Source organism: Chiloscyllium plagiosum, unplaced genomic scaffold (assembly GCF_037043375.1).
Source record: "Chiloscyllium plagiosum isolate Xiang-an unplaced genomic scaffold, Cpla_swu_hap1 HiC_scaffold_9, whole genome shotgun sequence".
In the NCBI taxonomy this organism is placed as follows: Eukaryota; Metazoa; Chordata; class Chondrichthyes; order Orectolobiformes; family Hemiscylliidae; genus Chiloscyllium; species Chiloscyllium plagiosum.
The window spans coordinates 34,671,327-34,697,770 of NW_028270147.1; the positions used below are offsets into that span (position 1 = coordinate 34,671,327).

The following is a 26,444-nucleotide window of genomic DNA, read 5'->3' on the forward strand; positions in this document are numbered from 1 at the left end:
GGTCAGGTGAATTGCCCATAGTGTTAGATACATTGGTGTAGGGTAATGGGTGTGGGTGGGTTACTCTTCAGAGGGTCGGTGTGGACTTGTTTGGCCAAATGTTCCCTGGAATTAGAATGTAAGAGGTAGAATTCAATAAGACTGTGGCTAATCTGATTTTGATCTTAACTTTTCTGCCTGAACCCTATAATCCTTCACTCTTTCGTCAATCGAAAATCTGTCTATCTCTAATCTAATCTAACCTCCACGCTTTGCTTTCTGTTCCTTGGCCAATTTTGCATCCACACTGGCATTGACCCTTTAATTCTCTATGCTTTAATTTCACTAAAGTTTATTATGTGTCATTTGTCAAATGTCTTTTGAAAATCTATATGCATATCAGTCTCTACCAACCCACTCCATTAGTTCATCAGCAAGTTCAGTCAACTTATTTAAACATGATTTGCCTTCAAAACATCTGTGCTGATTTTTAGTTTTCAGTCCATTCATTTCCAAAACCCAACTACTTTCACTGCAGATTATTATCCCTGAAAGATTCCTCACCGTCAACGGGCTGACCAATTCATGAAAGATATTAAAAGAAAGGAAACAAGATTACATTCCTAAAATGGGAAGTCAATATTGTTTAAATGGAGTCACTAAGGTGAAAATAAACATGAAATCAGGGAACGAAAGTTAGTTGAAGGGAAGTGGAATGTCACATGATAGAGGTAGGGGACAGCAGATCCAGATGAGGGAGATCTTCAGATCTGTACAGTCCGAAATAAGCCACACAAGACTTAAGGCAGACATAAATCAATGAAAAGATTTGAATCTATTTATAGACATGCAAGTAGCCATTAGGTTTGCTTAGCTGCTTAAGTGTCTAAAATGAGGTTGGTGATGAATTGGACTTTACAGCACACTGAACGATTAGTGATAAAATGTTTTGAAAGTTGAGTTATAAGAAAAAAAACTGAAGAAAATGAAAATCCTTGTCTATATAGGTCATCAAAAGATAGACATTGTCTGTTTATGCTGGCAATATAAGACTTAAATAACAGTTCAAGCCGCCCACACTGGGTGGGGTTCCTCTAGCTGACTCATAAGCATTATCATCGATAAGAATTCCCCACACAGCAGGTGAAAGTTACATAGCCTGCTGAACTTCACAGCTCAGTAAGCCGGTTCAAGAGCAAGGTGGGAGTTTGCAGACTCTGCTGTGATTCTGTCTCAGAGAAACTATTTATTGACAGCAATTAATTCTCCCCTTCCATTATCCCACCCCCTTTCCTTCTTGTCCCTTATCCTCTGGCTACACTGCACCAGGGTGGAGTTCTGATTTTTTTAAGAAGCCATGAATGATCTGAGAAGGCTTATTATTTCCAGCCACTAACCATGTCCCTGCCCTAAAAAGGAGGAAGGAGGAGTTTCAGGGGGCTGTCCTTTATAAAACAAAGTCATTTTTTTCTTCGGAAGAAAGTTGAATGCAATTGACCACCAGATGGGATGTTGTAGCAATGAAGTAATGATGTTGAAATATGTTCCTGTTGAACATGAGTCGTCTGAGGGGAAGACCGGCTTGATTGTGAGTAACAATTCAAAACTCTCTTAAAGTCTTCCTACATGTAAGTCCTTTCACTTTAATCTTTCTCATTTTGAGACACGCATGTACAGCTCAGGCTTACTGTGTCTACGAGTAAGTTACTTCTGAAAAATGTTCAGTTAAAAGCAGGCTGCTGCTGTCTATAATGTTTGCCTTTGACTCGTTTTGAAGGGGTGTGGGTTTCTGTACAAATAAAATTGCACTTGTTGCTAAATTTAGTTCACAATAGTCCTTTATCCTGGCAAATCTTTTGATCAAAAATTCTTTGTCATGACGTATTTATTATAAGAAATAGCATTGAATGGTCCATTTTGGCACGACAGTGAGACAGATTCTGAAGGCAGCAGTTCATTTGTGCCAAATGAGATGTGTACGTGGCTGATGGGGTAGCTTTAGTATATGTGAAGCAACTACCTTTGTCTTTTCAAACATGGCTGGAGTGAACTGCAAAATTTACAGGAGGGAAATGAGCCTGAAAATGTATCTGCCCGCAACAAAGTTTTACCTTTCCTTAATGTCTCCTTTTTTTTAACTCTTTCCATGACTAGTCTTGTCTGCATAGACACCTTTATTGCATTGTTGAGTTTTCATGTTATTAATCTGTAATCCGCAGAAGCTACCACTAAATTCTGTTTCTCTTAATTGAAAAAGTATCAACATTATCTTATTGAAACTTCATATTCTGGTCCACATCATTAATTCACCAAATGAATGATTACATTTTCATTTTCAAAAAGTTAAGGAAGACAGAAAGCATAGGTTTGTGGTACATTTAAAGGTAAAATTTGCTAAGATTGGCTGGAATTAGAATGACTTCCAGTTAGACATGATCAAAAAACCAAACACTAGTCATCGTCACTGCTCCAGTTAAATGGAGTAAACTCTTTTTTCAGGTTTAAATGCTTGCAAATTATATTTTCCCGAGCTTACGACGTCTACCTAATTAAATTATTCTGACTGCAGTGAAATTGATGAGATTTTGCCGTTAGCATTTAAGGTATAGAAGGAACATCAATTTATTGTGCAATATTGATAAAATAAATGGTGTTCTTACTCCAACCAGTGTGGTTTTCCTGAAGAAGTTATCAATGACTGAACTCTTAAGTGCAATGAAACCAACTCTACCAATGCACTTTTAGAAGCCTTCTGATTGATTTTTGAAAACTTTGTTCTGCTTTGATGATGGTTTTTCCCTCTTTTGTTGGAACTTACAGCCTAATGTTACTATTATAAATTTATGATCACGGTGAAGAAATTAGTTCTGGAAGAGAGGATTGGATTGATATTCAGTTTCAGCAAAGACTGTAATAAAACAGGATGGTATAATGCGATGTTTGTTGTAACAAGGTTCTCACTGTAATTTGCTTATTTCTATTTTATTTCCACTTAAAAGAAAAATGAGTGAGCGCATGAGACAAGAAGATAGACAGTATGGGAGAAAAAGATAAGCACATTATAAAACTTGAGAAAAGAAAGACAGGAATTCTGATACAAAATGCACTGAAGAAAATCTTGAGGAAAATAATAAAATATTCTCTGAATTTACTTATAATGGGGGTTAAAAGTATCTTTTCCTTCAAAGAGCTTCTTGTTGGCCAAACCCTACAACCTTTCACCCATAATTAGAACATCCTGAGCTGAGCTGCATTTTTGCATGGTCATTTTCTTGTGATTCAAGTTCAGGATAGGAAAAGATTATTGATATAACACCTTGTATCTTCAAGTTTTGCTTTGACTTTTGGAGCTCCATAACTTGTATCTGTAATTATTGATCCCTTTCCTCTCAACATCACTGCTACTTACTGATATAATATTATTAATATGAAAGCTGCCTTTTGGTCCTAAAATCTCAGTGTTTTTTAAATTAAAAATTAAATAAATAGTTCATTTATTTTTAGATATGCACAGGTTTAAGGCATTCTCATCAAGTATATTCAGTAAAATCAGATGGGCCTGGAGGGGAGGTACTCCACCCTCGGAAGAAACTGGTATTTGGATTTTTTAAAAACATGTCTATCGTGAGTCTCCACTTACTGTAGACTTGTATATATGTGTACTGACAGGTTTATGTGAGAGAAGAACTATGTTCAGTCTGTTGACCTCCAGAAAGGTACAGATTCCAATGTTTAGTAAGTCATTTATTCATTCTGTAATTGTATGAGTGAATTGGCATCTGCGCGGTGTTCCACGTGTACAAAGTTAGATGTACGCAGAACATAGTAGTATCGTTACAATAGATATAACTACATAGGGGCCTATCTGAGTGGAGGTGTATTTGCTAATGTAGTGCCTGTGTCGACCAAATATATTCACTTATGAACTTTATACAATCAAGAGATAAAGGGAGACACAGAGTAATTCCTGAAAAAACATACACATGCCGTTGTTCACTGTGACCAGTACCAGATGCAATGAAGTAGCTATTAAATAATGTATTTAGATTGTTGCCATTACGTAGACTTCTTTGGGAATGGGGTTCAACCTGGGGGCTTTGACATTATGTTTTCAGAAACTTATTATTAATGCAGATCAGCTTATGGGTCCTGTTCCTCTCTAGTACAGCTATTTGTTATAAATAATTAACGCTGTTTTGGTGCTACATTTTATACATCAATATTAGGGGTTTCCTGGAGAACAATTGTGACCTTTTTTAAATATGCAATATGGTTTTGCTTGTACACTCTGCATTTTCAAATCTACTGTCCTTTGGTGGAGGAAAGTAGATTCTCTGCTTCTGATTTCTCCTTAAAAAAAATTCAAAGGGGTTACAAACATATGGGATTCCAAATATGCTGTCTTGCTAAAGGAACAACTCATTTAAACATATCACAGACAGCCCAATAAACTCATTGCCCTTCTCAAACAAACAAATTCAAATTAATCGCCCTGAAGCATTTGAGTGTGTCATTAAATCCTTCAAACATTGATATGGATGTCAGACAATTATCTTCTTTTGAGAATTTCCAAGGTACAACACCCTAAAGTAGATCAGGGAATTATGAAAAGTGCTTTCTTTGCTGTTTATACTTTGAATACCTGATTGACATTGACATTGACATTGAAGAAATGTTACTACCGCATGTGACAATGTTAATCCTAAGAAAGGCCTTCATTCATGGATTTGAAAATATATTTCTGTTCTTTCCAATGCTTGATGACTGAAAAAGCCAGTGTTCCATCTTGTTTTAGTTATTTTTAACTGAATCCTTGCTGGGCCTTTGTTGAATCATATGAAAACAAACCAAAGGCCTGGTGAAATGTGGCACTTGTGTGCTAACTCGCTGTGCCACAGCGTGGCACAATCAGCAGATTTCCCCACCCCTGTATAATGAATTCCAAATTCAGCACAGTCCACAAAAGATGGGAAAAATTTAATGACTTCAGATGCCTCGCAAAAGCAGTCCAACATCACGATTTGCATATTAGGAATGGGTGTGTTCCCACTCCAAAACAGCAAAGAGCATATGACATGGCTGGAAGCGATGATAGATAAAGGAAATTCTTTGAAAGGTTAAACCTGCAGAGGACATGAATTTTCATCACTTTTATTATAACAATGCCTATTTATTCACTAGTCGTTAGGACTTTGTCTAAACCAATTAAGTAAAACTCCAGTCTGAATGAGCCTATAGGGATCACTGGTTGGTGACTTCTGAATGTATGTAATTAGCCTTAACTCAGTAAATAGATTATAGCAAAAGGGAAACGCAGCTGTAATTGTTCCAGTAAAGGAAGCAGACACCCATACCCCACAGGGTTGTAAAATGGCTCCTGCGGAGGAGGTATAGAAGAAGGCGGAATTTAGAGTAAACATGATAGAACTATGAATTTTCAGTGACCAGCCTCCATCTGCAACAAGTTTGTACCATTTAAATTCTACGCGTCAGAGCTCCAAAAGGCCACACGATCATGAGGGAAATTATAAGCACAACGATAATGATCCCTGGAGCCACACAACTCACATGTCTAAGTTTCAGATTATTGCAGAAACATGATTGCTCCCAAAATGGTAGAAACAAAATCTTACTCCACATCCATGCTTCCATGACTTATTAACATTTAGCTGTTGCAAATCTGAGCTCAAAAATGCTTATCGAGTCCTTACTTGTTTCTAACTTGGTGGTGATATCACCCTCCAGTAATACTTGCCTTTTTAGCACATTGTCAAACTCGTGTTAGATTGAGAGAAACTGTTCCTCTCATGAAAGCAACAGGAACCAAGGGGGCATTGATTTAAAGTGATCTGCAAAAGAAGCAAATGTGAAGTGAGCAAAAATCTTTTCATTCAGCGTGTAGCTAGGGTACAGAATGCATTTCCATGGATGTGTGATGGTAACATGTTTAACTGCATCATTCAAGAGGATATTGGATAATGTTTTGAACAAAATAATATGAAAAGGGTGTAGAAAAGGCAGAGGATTAACACCAGGTACTGATGTTCATTTAATGAACAAGTACAGACTGAATAACCTTCTTCTATGATTCTGCTTAACATAGTTCAAATCCAGCATTGTTCAAAATGTCAAATATAATGTAAAATGCCGTCTTGAAGCCTCACACTCTGGGATATTCCACACTCACAATCTCCATTCACTATTCAATACCTGGAATACTATATGTGTACTCAGTATTGATGTGTGTTCACAGTTCATTTGACTTTGTGAGATAGTTTAAGTTGAGGCATAGCTAATTGACATCCTGCGATACATCCCTCATAATTTATTTTCTCTGGTGAAGTATTTTAAATAAACTGAAATCCAAATTAAGAAAAAGAAACATAAGTTAAAATGCTGAATGGACATTGCTGGTTGGTTGAATGTTTACAGCAGCTCCACATTAAGGTACAGAAAGAACCACTCCCTGGTTTAAAAACTGAAGCAATATTAGCAGACATCAATTTTGTACCAGCTTTGAAGGCCAGGGAATGATTTCAGCCAGGATCATTCTGGGTGGATATGGCAGCAAAAAGAGAATACAATCAACATTGCTCTGTAGATCAACAACTGTTCACACCATCACTGAAATAGCATTAACAATCCCAATTTATCTGCAAAATGAGGATACACCTTCCAATTTATATCCACTGTATGGATAGTATGCTGAAGAAAGACTTCTTTTGTTGATTTATGGCTCAGTTTAGAATGTTGTGATGCATCTTACTTACAGATTTATTTTAATTATATATTTTAGATAAATTTTAATGACCTTCAACTTAAACTTCCAATTTGAGATATTGAAGGGAAAATTTTAACTGCTGATTTGTTGGTAACGCTTGCAGCAACGTGGCGCAACAGGCTTCCATTGCTGAACATCAATTCAGTGCTATTGGAATCATAGAATTGTTCTAGTACAGAAGAAGACCATTCAGCCCATTGGTTCTGAGTTGGCTATCTGCAAGGACAACCCAGCTAGTCTCACTTCCAAACCTTTTTCCCATAGTCCTGCAAATCTTTTCTCTTCAGATAATTATTCAATTTTCTTTAAAAGCTATGCTTAAATCTTCCATCGTCACAACCTCAGATAGGGCTTTCCGGATCCTCACCCCTCACTGTGTAAAACTGTTTTGTTCATGTTGCTTTTGGTTTATTTGCCATTCACTTTATATCAATGGCCTCTGAATCTTGACTCTTCAGATTTTCCTCATCTACTCTGTCAAGTCCCTTCGATTCTGTACGATTTGCAAGGCTTTCACTGGTTCCAACAGAACTGCACCAGAAAAGCCACACAGTCATGCTCCAAACCTCGATTCCCTAAAGGAAACCTGCAACACATACACGCCACAGTATTCTTTGATATTTAGGTGAGATTCAATTTTATCAATATTATATAGATAAGAACAGATATATTTAGCAAATTCAACTATTCTGATTTCTGAAATGCTTGCAAAAAGCCAACAAAATATACCAATTAAAGAAAATAGTTTTTGAGATGGATATGTTTACAGATCAATCATATAATGTAATATAAGGAAACACTAAACACTATGAAAATATTGCCACATTTTTGAATGAGCAGAATGTGATTTATACCGAACTGCATGCAATTCTCTATAAAAATGTCAAATAATATAATAACTTTGAAATTGAAGTTGCAGAAAATTTATTTTGTTTATGAGTTCCAGTTGTCAGTACTTGTGTCTCTGGTATTTCTAAAATGTCTTTTTCCATTATAATTTTAGTTGTTGTATTATGTTAACGGATGCCATTTTTTAACCTTGTGTGTTTTATATTGTCTTAATGGATATCGGACTGAATTTAGTGTAACTTCATATAAATGGATCTCAGCTTCAAGCCTGCCATGTAACCTCCCTGAACTGGGTGTCAACACATTTTAAAAAGCAATAATAATTCTTATTATAGAAGCTGAATATTTTTCATTGTAATGTTTAGAACTAGAGATTAGGAATTAAACAGTTGTTTCTTCATTGATTCTTTAAGATTAGAATTCCATCAATTATTATTTTTGCAAGTTGTCGTCCTATTTTCCAAGCATGTAGTTAGGGACGGAAAGATTTGCTCCTGATGTGTCCCAGTAGTCTTTTCTATTCAACCGGTCATTTTCGAGACCTGTCTGATACAGATAACTCCACATATCTCACAGCACCTTTGTGCTGACCCTTGTACACGTATTGAATGTAAGAGGTACAAGGGAAAAGTTCGTTGTCAGGCATTATACAATTCTTCTCTGTTTTGTTACCAGCTCCTATATTATGTAAATTATAGATGCACTTTAAATGTGCATATTAGTAATGTGATTAAAACAACAATTAGGAAAACCTACTATTTGAATTACTTCACTGACACGGAGCTGTTCCGAGTGCGTTGCTAATTGGAGTTTTTCCTGGCATTAGATCAGAGAAGATTTTCATTAGCAAATTACTAAAATAATCGTGTTTTTAAAAATTTGTTTCTGACCTTGAAGCTTTCAAATGTGCTTAATTCATATTGCGCTAACCTGTCTGGTACATACATAGGCAACATGTACATTTTAGAAAGTGATCCAGTGAAACCAAGTGTTCCTTTCACAAGGTAAGAAGAAAGGCAACTTTTTAAAAAATTATTAACCACTCCAAAGTGCTAGATGACAAATATCACATTTATACTAGGGAGAAAAAAACATACTAGGAAGCTGGTGAAAACTCAGCCCTGCCCGGAATGTCTTAACATACATGTCTAGTGCATATTTAGTATGAGGGAATCATTCTCGTTCGTATGGTAGCAGCTGTGCAGCTTGTGAAGAAATTGACATACTATTCCATTGAGGTGTACTAGCTGTGAGTGGTCTTTTAGCTGAAAGCACTGAATTGTGGAACATCCCATATTTGTTTTCCATGAGATGCATTAATTATGCAAACGTTGGACAAAAAGTATGAATAAAGCAATAAAACTAAATAACTGAGTAGATCATTCAGCAAAAATAATGCACACAATAACGAGGCTGAGTGCCGACCAACGTGGTAACAAATATGTAGGGACATGCAGAATTAGAAGCCATTTCATTTTTCTGCTTAATCCAGGACCCAAAAAGTAGCAAAATCAGTTCCATGTAAATACTTTTAGGTAGAAATAAAATACAATGCTTCTAATCAGGAAATGTGTTTAATTAGTGACATAACTTCACACGTAAAAACTATTCTGGCAGAAATAAACAATGTTTAGGAGTAAGAGTAATGCTGAATACTTCTCTGGAATATCTTAACATATTTATTGGTGACTATTTTATATTTATGGCTTCCATTTCTGATCTCACAAGATGGAAGTATCTTCTGTGCATCTACATTATAAAAATGCTTGTAAAAGCTTACTCTAAAATCATAATTCTTAAGAATGAACATGTCAAATGGACAAGTTTATGCATGGGTCATCAGAGACAGTGTCAGGCAGGTCAGTAGGCAGACAAGAATCAAACTTCATACATTCCCTTAGCCATATAGTAGAGCGGAGCTGGAGAACCAAATGGTCATGATAACAATGTTCTTTGTATGAATGTTTTAACCAGTAGCAGATTACCAGAGCAAAAACAATGGCAAAAAAAAAACAAGCTGCACAGACAATAATACATGTAAAAAAAACCCTTAAACTGAAGGGGTTCAAAAATCAGACACTTTTGTTTTCAAAAATTACCCCTCATTCTTTTTAAATCTTTTCTCCTCTTACCTTAAGAATATGTCCCCTAGTTTCGAACTCCCCCACCTTAAAAATAAGCACTTTGCTATCCACCTTATCTATGCCCCTCATGATTTTATAAACCTCTTTAAGGTGACCCCTCAACTATCTATGCTCTGGTGTAAGAAGTCCCAGCAAATCCAGTGTATTTTTATAACTCAAACTCTCCATTCCTGGCAACAAGCTGCTAAAATCTTTTCTGAACACTCTTCAATTTAATAATATGCTTGAACAATATCCTTCCTATAGCAGGGCAACCAGAACTGCACACGGTACTCCAGAAGAGGTCTCACCAACATTCTGTACAACCGCAACATGACTTCTCAACTCCTATACTCAAAGATTAGAGTAATGAAGGCAAGCGTGTTAAGTGCCTTCTTAACCTGTGACACAAATTTCAAAGAATTGTCTCTGAACCCCTAGGTCTCTCTGTTCTACAACACTACCAAGCATTTAGAGTTTAGAATTTATTGTCATGTGTATTTTTACAATAAATATACAGTGAAAAGTGTCCTACCATTAATTGTATCAGTCCTGCTCGTGTTTGTTTTCCAAAATGCAATAACTCGTATTTATCCAAATTTAACCCCGTTGCCCATTGACCCAAATGATCAAGATCCTTTTGTAAAATAGGTAACCGTTTTTCACTATCCACTTTTGGTATTTGAAGCTGAGAAAAAAATGGAAAAATCTGGGAGGTGGTCTTTATTGTCTCTGTAGGCAAAACCAGGCACTAGAATTCTAAAAATATTGGTGTCATCTGCAAATTTACTAACCATGCCTCCTATATTCTCATCCAAAGCATTTATATAAACGACAGACAAAAGTACCGATTTTTTTTGGAACACCACTGGTCACAGGCCTCCAGTCCGAAAAGCAACTCTCCTTCGCCACCCTCTGTTTCCTACCTTAAAGCTAATTTTGCATCCAATTGTCAAGCTTACCCTGAAATCTATGTGATCTAACTTTACTAATCAGTCTACCATGTGGAACCTTATCAAAGGCTTTACTAAAGTCCAAGTAAACAACATCTATCACTCTTTCCTCATCGAAGGCCTCCTTTTTGGTCACTTCCTCAAAAAGCTCAAGTTTGTGAGACATAATTTTCCTTGCATTAAACTTTCTGACTATCCCTAATCATTCCTTGCCCTCTCCAAATGCATGAGGAGAAAGTGAGGACTGCAGATGCTGGAGATCAGAGCTGAAAATGTGTTGCTGGAAAAGCGCAGCAGGTCAGGCAGCATCCAAGGAGCAGGAGAATCGACGTTTCGGGCATGAGCCCTTCTTCAGGAATCCTGATTCCTGAAGAAGGGCTCATGCCCAAAACGTGGATTCTCCTGCTCCTTGGATGCTGCCTGACCTGCTGCGCTTTTCCAGCAACACATTTTCAGCTCTCCAAATGCATGTAAATCCTATTTTTCAGAATCACCTTCAACAACTTACACACCATCAGTGTTAGACTCACAAGTACCTGTCATTCATTAAAAAGAGGTAAAAAACAGCACAAAACAAGAAAAATCAAAGAAATAGCTGTTCCACTTCAAGATCACATAAATTATCTAAGTTCACACGATTTGTGAGATGGCTATAGTGATTCATTTAAGGACATTGGTTAGGTTACTCTATCAATGGTGTCTGAAAATTGTATGGGGAATCTCAGAAATTCTTAGTGAATAACAAAGGACCTTGCTTTGCTACATTAATGAGGGAAGTACCTGAAACATGCTCTCTGCCTGTTCATTTTTACGAGTTTAGGAAATAGAGGTATATTGAATGAAAGAATGAATAGGTAGGGGTTAAGCGTTGATTTTTTTTAGAATTCTAGTGCCTGGTTTTGCCTACAGAGACAATAAAGACTACCTCCCGGATTTTTCCATTCTTTTCTCAGCTTCAAACACAAACTCTACTCTGAGCAAAATTATCGTCTATAATTAATCAGTAGTTTAAAGATCACGACAGAAAGGAAGAGCATTAGGAGCAATTACAAGGCAAATATTTTATCAATTAGCTTTGGTGCAGCTATCATGATTTGTAAATATCATCTGAACTCACACAATATTATTACCTTTGAAAATATATCCTGATAATCAATTTTAATATGTTTACTTTTATATTTTTGAACTGTGGATATTTCTGCTTTTGTTCTAGCAGTGATCCATCTGTGCGTATATCCAAAATCAGCTACTCCTAAATTCTTGTGTTTAAATAAGGGGATTAATTATCTGCATATGTTTGCTTTAAATTTCATAGAAACAGTTACTGCTGATATAGTCAGCCAATAAATATTGTGCATTTATTTATTGACATTGAGTCTATAGGTTAGCTATCTGTTTACATTCTTGCCTCCCCGTTCCATCGCGCATGGATTGCCACACCTGTGAAAACATTCTGGGAATTAAATCCAACTGGGAAATAAATCATATAGACATGGACCAACTGCCTGTTGTACGCCCAAACGCTCCTTCCATTGATTCAAAAGGAATCAATGATATATTCTATAAGTGTATGACTAGCAACTGACTAGCAACATGATTTGCCTCAATTGTCTCAATTGATGATTTGCTTGTCTCAATTGACAATGAATTTTGTCCCTAAAGTAGGTAGAGGAACATTATCAGTTATTACAAAATAAAGAGGGACCTAAGTTTCAAACATCACTTCACAATGATGATGAATGTTAATAAATATTTTGAATTAATTGAAAAGGATGTGTAATTTTTTTATGTAAGACACTTATAAGACAACTCTTTTTTAACATTTCAAATGAAATATATTTCTTAAACAAAATTTTCATTTTAAGTTAGTTATTGGTTGCCGGGGTCAAAACATGAGGAATGTTAATATAAAATAGTTCAGTACGGCAGCATTTTATTGTTCAAATACTGGAATTTGTGTGTATTAAATCAGCAACTATGTTAAGTAGAAATGATTTTGTCTTTAAATGGGTGAAGTTTCATGGATTGGTTATAAATTTCACTGATAACAGTACCTAAATGAGGTATGACAATACAACCCATTTGTTAGAAATTATTTTCATCCCTATTTTAGTGGACTAGTTCATTCAAGTAAAATTAATTAATGGGCTGTATTTCAATCCTGTAACGGTGGCAGGTTTAAAAGAAGTCTGGTGGCCATTTTGAGTTCCCAAGTATTGTGTCATTGGGTATCCATTATGGCCAATTACAAAATGTCTGGACTTTTCCAGAAGGCAGAGTCGAGAGTGTGGTGCGGGAAAAGCATAGCAGGTCAAGCAGCATCAGAGGAGCAGGAGGATACACTCTCAACTGTAATCGCCAGCATTTGCAGACCTCACTTTCGCTTTTTCCCGAAGGTATACAGGCCCTGCTGAGGCAGACTGAAGGAGGCAATTTCCCTGTGACAAATCGGGGGAATCATTGAGGCCTCCTTTCACATCCCCTTCCTTGACATTGGTAGGTACCAGAAAGCCAGAATATTGTAGTTGGCCACCATCCTGTGAATGGATTCCACTTGATGATGTTAGCTTCTCTTGATGTGGCAGCCTTGATTACACTTCCATTTTCAACTTTTCAACTTTCTAAAGTCTTCAGACCTTGCTGTCTCCTCCTTCAGTGACAACACACACCTTTCCCAGTGGGGCTACCACACACCTAAATCTTCCATTGGCTAGCCCACCATCCTTAATTCTACAGGGCTCCCAAAGTGTGCTTCTTCACTGGCTTTCAACTCAAAATCTTCTTAGAGGGTTCCAACACAGAAACTCCTGGTTGTCACCAAAATTCAGCGTGCCATTGGGTTGGAGGCTCTGGAGCTAAAATCCAACTCACTGTTTCTGTTCATATAGTGTAATGAGGAATTCCAGCCAAACACATCAACTATTCAGTAGTCCAATGAAGAGTGCAGGAGGGCATGTCAGGACCAGGCACATTTTGTAAAATGAGGTATCAACCTAGTGAAAGCTACAGCACAGGACTACTTGCATGCCAAATAGGAGAAACAACATGCAATAGCTGGGCCTAAACAATCCAACATCCATGGACCAGATCTAAGATTTGTAGTCCTGCCAACCCAGTCATGAATAGCAGTGGACAGTTAAACAACTAACAGGGGCTGGAGGTTCCACAAATATTCCCATCCTCATCAGTCAGATAGCCAAGCATGTCAAGGATGAAGTATTTGCATCCATTTTCGGTCAGATGTGGTGAATAGATGACCCATTTTGACCTTATCCTGGGGCACCAACTCAGTTCACTCCATGTGTTATCAAAAAAGACACTGAAAACTGCAAAAGCAGTGGACCCTGACATTCTGGCAATAGCACTGATGGAATACTCCCCACTTGCCTGGATGAGTGCAGCTCATCAACCGCTTGTTTGAATTGAATTGAATTAGCTTTATTGTCACATGTACTCAAATGAGTACAGTGAAAAACTTATGTGTCCACCTTTAGTGCCACCTTAGGTGCAAGGTACCTGAATACAGATTCTTCAGTACAAGTTCTTAGGGAAAACAAAATTTGAAAAATAAAGAAATAAAATGTCCAACATTACAGATCATAGGAATAAATTAGAAAATAGTGAAATAAAAAGTTCAGAACAACAGTCCTTTCAACCTAGATTACACTGGCACCTAGCCTCTAGTCCGCATTACTCACCATATCTAACATTCACTCCCTTCACCACTGACAGTGGCAGTACTGCATAGCATCTATCAGAAGCATTATAGTGACTCACCAAAGTTCCATAGATGACAAATTCCAAATTCTCAACCTCTACCATTTATAAAGACACAGGCAGCAGATACATGCGAACATCACAATTAGGAAGTTTCTTGCCAAGCCACACATCATCCTATGAACTCTACTGCCATTCCTAAACTGTCACTGGGTTAATATCATGTAACGCCCTTCCTAACAGCACTGTGTGTGTCACTGTATCCCAAGGACGACAGCAAACAAGCCAACTCACCACTACCTTCTCCAGGGTAATTATAAACAGGCAATAAATGCCGTCCTAGCCAACAACACCTAATTCCCATGAACAAATAAAAAAAATCATCTGGTAGTATCCCACAGTGTAATTTAGAGTTTTTGGAGAATGTTCAGTTGATTTTTGATGAGCGCAACTTACTTTTGGCCAACATTGCTGTGATTTTTTTTTAAGGCTACTGATGATTTATATCATTTCTTGCTCTTTGTTACAATATTTTTGATGGCACTTATTGTTTTTTCATATGTTTCATTTGCTTCTGGTGATTTGCTGCTTTACATTTGTGAGTCAAAGCTTTTAAAAAGAAAATTTGCATGAAACCAATTTTAAGGAGGGGGTAACCCTCTTTATCTGATTAGAATTGCAGATAAAGATGTGCTTCATTAGAAAGGTACCTATGGATGAAGATTCCTAACAGTGAGACTCCTTCTTGTAAAGAAATTCCTTTTTTAAAAATTCTCCCTTTAAAAGGATTCATGATGCCAGAACTCTGTATTTAATATGCCCACTGAGAGATTTATAGACATTTGGCCAGAAACAACCCCCTATAAATACAACTTCACAGCACATTAGTGATTCCATATCCACAATAACAGCTGAAATGAAGAGGGCCTGAAAAGGGGCAAAACAGATTTTAAAAGAGCAGGATCTTTGTGGGAAAGCTGGATTGCATTAAAGTAGAAACTGTTTGATCAGAGTGTGCGATAGTTTTTGAACACAACCTCTGTGTCTGCCATATCACTATCAAACAGTATGTTACTCTTATTCCCAGACTTTTGATGAGAAAAGTGAATTCTCTGACTCACTGAAGCATATCAACCACCTCCCAATAAACAGGAAAGCTTGTATATTTCAGAAAATACTGACAAGACAATATTTCAAATATTAACATTTCCCTTTTCTGGCACTAGCCCTTTTCAATAATGTTTTATTTACTGTTGAAATCATGCTTTAAATGTTTTTTTTTTACTTTGTGAGATCCTGATCCTATTGACGACCCTCATTTATTAACATTGTACCAATTAATGAGCTCTACTTATTTTAGCAGAGAAAGAGGCTTCGTTAATCATTATTTCGAAGGGAGAGATGGGGAAGGTATTTCCTCTCTCCTGTCCATTGTTTTGGGTCTCTTGAGACTTAGTCACAAGCTATCTGATTTCCAAATCACTGCCAATAGTGCATTGATCTTCCTGTTCAGAGATGCCTGATGTCTGACTATTTTTGTTCTTAGTTTCAGGGTGTGGCTTCCACTGGCAAGGATGGCATGTATTGCTCACCCCTAGTTGCCTTTGTTTGAAACAACTGAGTAGGTTAGGCAAGTTCAGAGTTAAATTAATTAATATGGGATGGGGGCTATATATAGACTTGACTGGATAAGGATAGCAGGACTGTTTCCTTTTCGAGATTTGGGGTAGTACTACAATTCTGAATTTTGTGTTACTTGTCTTTCTGAGATTTTTAAAAACTGAATTTAAGTTCTTAAAGCGCCCGGATTGAAATACATGTGTCATCAAATCCACACTTCTGGATTGCTATACGAGCAACATTAACAGTACATTGGTATACTGCAGTTATTTACATTGGACAACATATATTTTACTGATAAGGGAAACATGTAGGTCGCATTAATACAAAGTCGGTAACATCATTTTTATCTGACTGGTGGCAAAACTGGGCAAAGAACTGTTCAGTCTATGTTCTCATAGCCGACATTTTGCGTCCCTGGAAACTATATTTAATTCAGAATTTCTGTGACATCAAATGTGTTCACCAAGGCATTGATGAATGAAAAACCAAACAAAGAATCTGACAGCTGTACACAACTAGCTTCCTGTGATTTGTCAACAATGTGTAAATTCAAAGAAATTTCTTTTAACAAAGCTTAACAATATATTTATCGAGTTATTCCAAGTTTCTGAAAATTAATATCCCAAAAATTGTTGATTAACTGAAGAAATAGGTAAAAGGGGTGAGTTGAGAAAGTTGCACCTTCCCGGTAACCTCAGCTGGTACAGGAATTGAACCATGCTGTTGGTGTCACTCTGCATAGCAAACCAGTTATCCAGCTAGCAGAACTAATCAACCCCTAACAAAAGCAATATTCTCCTCCTGAATCCAGGTAATGGGTTTCAACAAATGCTTAGTTTCATTTTGGTACCTCATGCTTTGGCATAGATTGTCGCCATGGTGGATATCCCAACAACAAATGGTCCTGGTTAAGTTGGCATGTGATGACATCCATACTGAAAAAGTGATGATCGAGACATTGCAATGATAGGTGCATCAAGTGAGCATCTATCAGATGCATATAACTAACACAGTCAGCAAGATACTAACAAGAGGAAAATACAGCAGATACTGGAAATCTGAAATAAAACCAAACATGCTGGAAATGCTCCCAAGGACTAGCATCATCACTGATGAGAGAAACAGGGTTAACTATTATGGTTGTTGATTTTTTTTATCAGCATGCTAAAACATTTCTCTTTCCATTGATACAGTCTGACCTGATAAGTATTTTCAGTCATTACTGTTTTCATTTCATGTGACTTATAAATAAAGTCATTCAAAAGACCAAAATCAGTCACCATCAAATTTGTATGCATAGGGTCACATCTTCTGGCCCTGAAAAAAACCCACCCTGTGCACTCTGTTGGCTCACAAACTGTACATCCATTCCATGTGCGACTTTACGTTGTACTTTTTTGACTTTTTGTACTGGGGATTGGTTTGCAAGTCATAAACCCGTGTGAGGGCTGTGAGTGCAAGGTTATTCAATTTATTCCCCTCAGCTTTCCCACATAGCACCCTGTTCCAAACAATATTTAAAGTTCAGCCCTCTGCTTCCTCACCCATTATCATACAACTCCTTTGTCACCTCATGCCAACTCTCTCACCCCAATATATTCTCCATGTTCCTTCAGAAAGCCATGCCATCCATTTTACCTCTATGGTCTCATGTATCCTCCATCGCCATCCACACAGTATCTACAGACCTCAGATTCCATGTAATATCAGTAAAAATATTTTACATTCCTTAGGGAAGAAATAAGCTTCTCACCATCTAATAAAACCCCCCATATCAATCATTCTACTGGAAAAAATGCATTCTGGTATGTGAAACATTTTGCAATAGTTGTAATCCTGTTAGCTTGTGAAAACAAATCAGAAACCATATTAAAGCACAATCTGTTAATACAGCTTCTTGAAACTGTCATTCATTCTCCAAACATTGGATCACCTACTGTGCTCAAACCCATTAGAACTTAAAGTTCAGTCAAGCATTGATAATGACCACAGCTGTCCAAACAACAGGCTTCTCTCTGAGAAGGAAGGAACATCAGGTGTTCTTTCCAATTTGAAAGCCAAATGTCTGTCAATAACATAGAGAACAGATAATTAGGGTTTTCTTTCATATGTATATTTTTAACTTGCAAAACCAGTTTTGCTTTCAGCCAGAGCCATTTAAATCACTGAAGGCAGCACAGATTAATAGGATATTTTTAAATATTTTCCACTGCATTTATCCTTTGGAAAAGTATATTAATAGGATTTTCAAGTATACAAGGCTGGTCAATGTAATGGTCAGCATAACACCTGGTAGGAACAGAAAGATATGAAGGTGTTTCAATATGTCTCAAATTCCATGGCAGGTGTTTCATTTCCTTTCCAAGTCTAGGATGCTCTTAATGGGCTTCCAAACTCTTACACCACCAGATGAAAATTGTACGCAGGAGGAAATCCAGTTCTCGTTGCTCATTTTAAATGGAGAACTTGACCTCAGTAGACATGGGTGTGCATTTTGTGTACTTGGCATTCCTGACACTTGAAAAGGCCAGAGGAAAACGGTGCAGGTTTGGGAGTGCAGAGAAAGTCAGATTTATTATAAAAATAACTGAATGTGGCCATTAGTGCAGTAGCATGAACTTCTAACCCCTGATAAAACCTCTTTTATAATCTCATGTAGATAGGATGAATGAGGGGTATGTGGCACTGACAATGAGGAAAGGCTGAAGAGGTGAAGCATCTTCTCAAAATAAGACCAGCTCTCTCATCACTAGGATCATTCTTGCCAAAGCTTTGAGTTATACATTGCTTACTTCGAAAATCACTTCGTCCCACATTGACAGCATTAATACCCATTCTAATGTGGAAAGTGAGCTGACAGCACCTTATTATACACAATGAGGGGTGTTGTCTCCTTCATGGTCTGGTGAGAACTATGGTATGTATTGTGACAAAATAGGATGAGAATTAAAAGAAAATCGGAGGGTGGAAACTTCCTATTCTCTTAACAACTTGGGCTATGTCATTGCTAAGAGAAGACTGAAAGTGGAAGCTTTTCTTCTGGTGCTCATCTGAACTGGGACACAAGAAACTGACTAAAGGAAAAAGACACCATTTTGTAATGTGGAAAGAGGGTGCTGATTAGCTCGGCCATAATTGGCCTGGAGATGCAGTAAGAACTGAGAACCATTAATCATAATTCTCAGACCAAGCCAGAGACTTTGATTGGTTAGGGCATTGCCATCTGGATGCAGCAAAGTTTGAGCATCTCCATGACAACTTTTATGAGAACATGTGCAACAATCTCCATGCTAATTATGGTCTAGTCAAACAGAACCCTCTTCTCATTCTGCATAAAATCGTGTTTTGTTTCTATTTCAAGCCTATTTCTTGTGTGCCAGCTCTGATGATTGTAAGATGAAAATCTTCAACTTCTAGTCTCCTTTTAGCAATGTTTAAGTTCTGTGCTACCACACATTAAGGTTGAGATTTTGGTTAGGGTGAAAAATTTGGAAACATCAGGTGAGATGTCAAATGAGGACTTTCTCAATGTGAAGAATAAAAGCTGCATTTTCATAGCAAGATTCTCCATAGTAAGAAGACTACTTGTATGGAATATTACTCATTATCACTTTTATTATTACCTAATTAATATGCAGTTTCCCATCCTGGGGATTCCTGTCCTGAAAGTCAGAGCGGGTATCTGGTCAGTCCAGCATGCTACCTTCTCTTCTGCACCTTTATCTTGGACATCTGGCTCTAACATTTCAGGGTAGACCCCAGGGGCAGTGGTCACATGCACCCCATGTCCATGAGAATTGCCGTCGAACACATACAAGTCCCAACACATCATTATGGCACATCTCAGAATCACTTTAGTACACATCTGCACTTCAACGTTGGACCACACCAGCAGGTCTCATTGCAATGACGTTGCAAGGATACTTTGTGAACTGGGATAGGCATTCAGCTCATGGATTAAACTAGGCTGCATCTCAGGGCTGTTTTCCCACCTCTTAGCACTTACTGGATATCTGTCTATGTGGATGCTCACAGTGCCTTGCTTTGCCCTGCTTTGCCTTTTGGCAATTTGCTCCCTTAGCCACACCTTAAAGGCACCCTTTAGCACAGACACAAATTCAGGCAGCTTGTCTTTTCTCAGCAGTCATCACTCAATGGGGTAGATGGGTTGCTTTTTGCCACATCAATGTTACACGTACACTATGTGCCAGCTATGTACATTCCAAAGATACTGCATGTGTTTCAACAAGGCAGTCATGTCTTCATGTCGAAGGGGAGTAGTCCTCAGTGAAGTCCAGGTAGACACCATATATGCAGGATCTCCCAGCATGGTTAGTAAAGGGCAGCCTCCAATATTGGTCCAGGGGATTGGATACAGTCAGTTGAGCACATGAAGTGGTTAAGGTCAGGGAATCTGTACCTGTACAGGCTGGGGAATGAGCTGCAGTGAGCCCTGTGAGTCCAGTGCAACAAGTCTGAGGAGTTCCACAAAGATAGTTGGGGAGCCACATAGATAACAAAACTTCATCCACAGAACCCCCATTAGAAAACCACCAGGCTGACACGTCAGCCGTACAACAGTCTACTTTGGAGCTGACAGACACCTATAATTTGCATGTTTCTGCCAGGTGTCTTTGCGGACAGGGACAACTATGCATCTCATGCATTTACACAGGATGCTTTTGCTCAAACATTAATACACTCATCTTATGGGGCTGCGCTTTCATTCCTAGTGCTCATGAATTTCATGTTGATTTGCAGGCCGCCAGGCTTTGTGAGATGTATGGAGAGTGACAAAGTTGGAGTGAGTGCTAGCCTTTGTGTGTTAAGTGGCAGAGAGGAGATAATGATACTTATCCATTCAGTGCACAGAAGATCATTTACTTCTTGCTGCACTGCTGGGCTTTCCGTTTCACTCAAGTTATAGCACTGACATGTACTGCAGTCACTACTCAGTACAGGCTGCATCTATTTGCATTGTCTCCTTTAGTGGCAGACGGAGAAAACAGCTGTCCTTCTCAACACTGCTCCAACAAGTAGCAGCTGCACATCTCTGTCCTGGAGGTGGGGAGGTTAGCTTGTTCTTCCTCCGAGACATTTTCAGGATTGAGCACCACAGTTTTGAGGGTTTGCATTTGCAGTGTCTGAAGTGGGCTTTAAATAACAGAGAAGCCAGTGTCGAACAATTCTGCCTTGCTCATTACATGATTCCCTGAGAACTATATGGGTACATTTACAGAAAAGGGACTGCTGTGATTCAAGAAGTCAGCTCACCACCACCATCTCAAGGGCAACTGGCGGTGGGCAATAAATCCTGGCCCAGCAAACAGTGCCCAAATCTCATGAACGAATGAAAGAAAAGAAAACACACAGTTGCATAACTGATAAGTTCAAAATCACATGAGAAATCTCATCCCTGGCTTTGCTGTATAGGATGTCTTTCACTCACCACTACACATTAACAGCATGTGGGAAAATTCAGCTCGAGAAATTTGCTTGGATTAATTTGGTAAAAAGGCTTTTGTTTCGTGATTCCCATTTACAGGGCAAATGTTGAGGGAATGCTTCCCCTTGTGAGGTAATCAAGGAACTAGGAACTGAGGACAAGTTTTTCTCTCAGAATATCATTAACCTTTGGAGTTCTTTACCCAAGAAGCAGGAGAGGCTGAGTCATTGAGGGGAATGGGAGTGAGACATCAGGTTAACCATGATCTTATTGATTGGTGGAGCAGGCTTGAGAGGCTGAATGGCCTACCTTGCTCTTTTTTCTTACAGATTGCCAAAGTAGTGTAAAATCTAAAACAAAAATCCATGCATTTGCGTTTCAATCCAATTTTGAACTATAATTCTTAAAATATAATTTCACTTTGTTGAAATATGTATCTTGAGTTAAGCCTAACTATCACCAAATTGCTCCTACCTCTGCTGTTGTATCCTTCGCTACTACCTTATCACCATTGCTACTGAAACTGCCATCTGCACTTCTGCTATCTGCAGATTCAACTGCTTATTACACTTTTCTGTCTAATTTCCCAAGCCACAGACAACACAAATGTCAATTCATCCAAAGTTTCATTTGAGTATGATACCCAATGCCAATCCCACCTGCCTGTTGACCTTGATGTAATTGATTTCAGAACCAGATGGGTTTGTGATAACAACCAACAGTGGTTACATTACACAATTAGGCCAGCTCATTATTCCAGATTTTTATTCAGTTCAAATTTCATTCTCTGGCCGAGAGGGATTTGAACCCATGTGCCCAGAGCATTGGCAGAGGATGCTGGATTATTAGTACAGTGAAATCATCACTATACCACTGCCACCCTGCTCTCCTCTGAAACGTTTTCATCTTGTTGCATCTGTGCCCAACTTTAAAAATCTCCTCAAAACCCATTTCTTTTACCACTTCTTGAATCACCTCACCTAATCCTTTTCCTAAATACTCCTTGACGTTCATTTCTCTCTGCTCTAAAATAAAGTTGGAAATATTATCACATTAAAGGCAATATTAAAATGAAAATCGTTGTCATAATTGGGTACTATTAAACAAATGACTCTGATCATCATTCAGAAACTGAAACACTTGTATCAGAATGAGATTTATCTTACTTTGCTTATGATCTGAATCTCATTGATTCTACATTTTAACTTACATGCAGTAACCTTTATCCTGCTGGATAAATAGAAAGCTGAGGCTTCTAAGCACACAGAATGCTGACTGATGCTTAATCCCGTCCCTAGCAAATAAACAGGAAGCCTAGTCATTATACAACAAACACAGTGAATGGTATATAAAGTTTGACTCTACTGAATGGTTAAGACCTGGAATTAGTTAAGTAAAAGATATGTAGCTGACCCTTTACTCTTTTCCTTACTTAATAAGGAGGAACATAGTTTGCAGAATAAATACAGTGACTCATGTTTAACTTTTACCCTTCAGAATAAATGGGGACTTTCTAGAGTTAGTATAAGTAATGCTGTAAATTGTGCATTCATACAGACCTAGTAATGCAGGAAGTTCATATAATATCACAATAAAGGTGTTAAGACATGAATTATCTTATATCGAGGTATATCCAATAATATTGCAAATATATTAGTTAAAGGAGCAAGAAATATTTAAAAGGGCCAAAATATTATGCATTATAAATTGATTTTTTTGCCAATTAAATTAGAAATGAGAGACACACAGCACTTTGTGCTTGGAGGAAGAAGGATAAAGTTGGTTTTCAGTCAATACCGATTTCCATTTCAAATTTGTTCCAGAGAAAATCTAAACTTGAAACTATGAAGAGTAAATGCGTCTACTTTATTCCTCTGGCTGTTAATAAAACAAAAAACAAATTAGTTGAAAAATCCATAATGATGTGAAGAGAGTATTTGAGAAAAGTCCAGTCTGAAGTGAACAAAGTGTATGAGGGAAATAAGTAATGAAAATAAGATGTGAAGATGTGAGGATGTCTTTAAGAACTGCAAAACTATTGGGTCTGGTTTTCAGTCATGTACTGTGCCTTTTTTTCTCTGTACCATGTATTGAGTGGATCAAAAATTTCTTTTTAAATCTTGGTACCAACACTCTACCCGAGGCCTGCCTGAGGTAACTTTTGGGTAGGCTTCAATCTAGACAGTGAAATGGCCTTTCCTGAAACTGATAGGAGTTCCAATAAGCTATATCCAAAATGGGAGATGACAGAGAGTAATTGCTATTTTTCACTAAAATGTAGCAAAATATATGCAGGAATTACATCTTGTGTCATGTTTTGATTTTCATAGTGAGCTCAGCTCCCATCTTAGAAAGAAGGCCCACAGTTGATGGAGATGTTTTACTCTACTGTGTTCTGCACTTTTTTCCTTATTTATAATCATTGGAAATTTGAGACCTATATATCTTTCCAGGTGAATTGGCTTCAGACTCTTGCTGAAGCAGCCTATGTTTTTATTGAGGTAAAAACAATGACTTGCAGATGCTGGAAACCAGATTCTGGATCAGTGGTGCTGGAAGAGCACAGCAATTCAGGCAGCATCCGACGAGCAGCAAAATCGACGTTTCGGGCAAAAGCCCTTCATCAGGAATAAAAGCAGAGAGCCTGAAGCATGGAGAGATAAGCTAGAGGAGGGTGGGGGTGGGGAGAAAGTAGCATATAGCATCTGCAGTCATTGTTTTTACCTCGCATAGAGTACAATAGGTGTCATGACATGGTTGAAGAGCTTCAGGGCAGAGGAAATGTCCTGGGAGTTGCAGTGGGAGAGGGACTCCCTGAGATTCTTGTAGAGAGAGGAGGAAAACTTCTTCAAGGCAGGCATCCTTGCAAGAGGATTCGCAGTAGGGTTAAAATCAACGAGGTAAAAACAATGACTGCAGATGCTATATGCTACTTTCTCCCCACCCCCACCCTCCTCTAGCTTATCTCTCCATGCTTCAGGCTCTCTGCCTTTATTCCTGATGAAGGGCTTTTGCCCAAAACGTCGATTTTGCTGCTCGTCGGATGCTGCCTGAATTGCTGTGCTCTTCCAGCACCACTGATCCAGAATATGTTTTTATTGAGCTGAATCATATTGCTCTGTGTATACTTAGATAATACTAAAGGATGTGATCATTGTATCCATTTGCATTTTGTCCAGGCATTCATGTGTTTTGCACAGCTTTGTTCAATTTCACTGAAGCCAGTTGGTCATTTAATTGTTTTCCTTCATAAGATCTGTCTGTTCTCTGGAAATATCAGCATTTGTTGTCCATAACTAATTATCTTTAAAGGTAGTAGTGAGGCACATTCCTAAATACAGTATGGCCATCATTGGAGAGGTGAATGAACTCTGTGCTGGGCAAGAAATGCAGAACAAACACCACATTACTACAGGAGGAATAAAATTCTAAATCTGCCATATCTCACATAACTGTAACAGTTAATGCAATGAACTGGTCATATCAAAGATTATTCCAACAGTAAACCAGTGTGCTCAGTTTCCTATAGCAACTATTAACAGAGGAACCATTTGAACTGATACAGACAGGCTGTGTTCATGGCAACTTTGTTTTATTGCATTCTGCAACTTACATCGAACCTCCTGAACTTCTACCACCGTTTGTGTAAGTGAGAGGGACAGGGTAGTGCCAAGCTTTTCAGTTATAATTTCAATTAAATTCTCCTGACATGGGCAAGAATTAGATGAATACATCTTTGAAGGTTATAGAGTTGAAGAACATTATGAAAATAGGGAGGAACGAGGCCAATGGGAAGATTTTGAAAACAGCAGTGAGAATGTTAAAATTGAGGCATTACTTATTTGGGACCCAGTGTAGAAAAGCAAGCACAGGGTAATAGGAGAACCATATTTTATGCAAGTTAGGATATAGGAATAGCGTCTTGGGTGATATCAAGTTAACAGATAGTACAGTGTGAAATTAGCCAACAGCATGTTATGATAGTCAGATGTAGATGAAATAAAGGTGCAAGTAGGCGTTTTCAGCAGTAAAAGAGCTGAGGCTGGAGTGCAGATGCAGTGATCTGACAGCAGTGAAGTTAGATGGTCTTAGTGAGGCTTGGGTGGTCTTAGGTGTATGGTTGAAAGCTCATCTCAGCATCAAAAATGACACTAAAGATACAGATAGTCTGGTTCAGCCCTAGCCTGTTACCAGGGATAAAGATGGTGTCAAGGAATCAGAGTTCATGGCAGGGACTGAAAGCAATGATTTCAGTATTCCCAGTATTTAATAAGAAGCCATTTCTGCTCCTCCAGTGCTAGCTATCATATAAGCTGTGTGCCAATTGAGAGACAGTGAGGAGTTAGGGGAGGTGCCATTGGAGCAAAGTACATAAGTTGATGTAGATGTGGAAACTGATGTCATGCTTTTGGATATCACCATGGGATTGCATCCGGATGAAAACAAGTAAAAACTCATAAGGATTGATTCTTGGCAGACACCAGAGGTAGAAAGGCAATAATTGTTTCAAGATATCTTCAGATTGTTATCCAAGCAGCAGGTGACATGTTGATATTAGAATCAGTCCAGGGTAGAGTGTTGATGCTACCCTCCCTGGGATTATAGTGCCATTGACTGCAACCACAAAACAGCAATGTTTGATTTTATTCATTCTCAATTTATGAAAATCCACACCATTTGCACCCATCACTAAATATTTGCGCCTATGAATAATTAATAAGTTTCTGGGGAGAGCCTTTCTGTCCATCGCATAAAGGAATCATCGATTCCCTACTGCTTCCAGGAAAAATAAGAAGGCAAATTGAATGATTGGCTCCTCAAAATATGGGGTTGCTCTCTCAAAACATGGCCCATGACATTGCTACAAAATATTCATGTTTCCCAACAAAAAAGCATGCAGTGCAAAACTCTAGGGAAACAAGAGCATCATTGAGCAAACAACTGATGTACTCAAACAATGCTTGAGCTGTTTG

General features: G+C 38.0%; 1 long non-coding RNA gene across 2 annotated transcripts in view; it reads left to right on the forward strand.

Annotated features, from left to right (window-relative positions):
• The first annotated feature begins 1,432 nt into the window (after window positions 1–1,432).
• Window positions 1,433–26,444, forward strand: part of LOC122554268 (uncharacterized) — a 76,045-nt gene continuing 51,033 nt past the window's right edge. The window contains exon 1 of one of the 2 annotated variants that reach the window (XR_006312952.2): window positions 1,433–1,567. This is a non-coding gene — a long non-coding RNA (uncharacterized LOC122554268). Of the gene's footprint in view, window positions 1,608–26,444 lie in introns of both variants that reach the window. The other variant, XR_006312953.2, reaches the window with a different exon arrangement.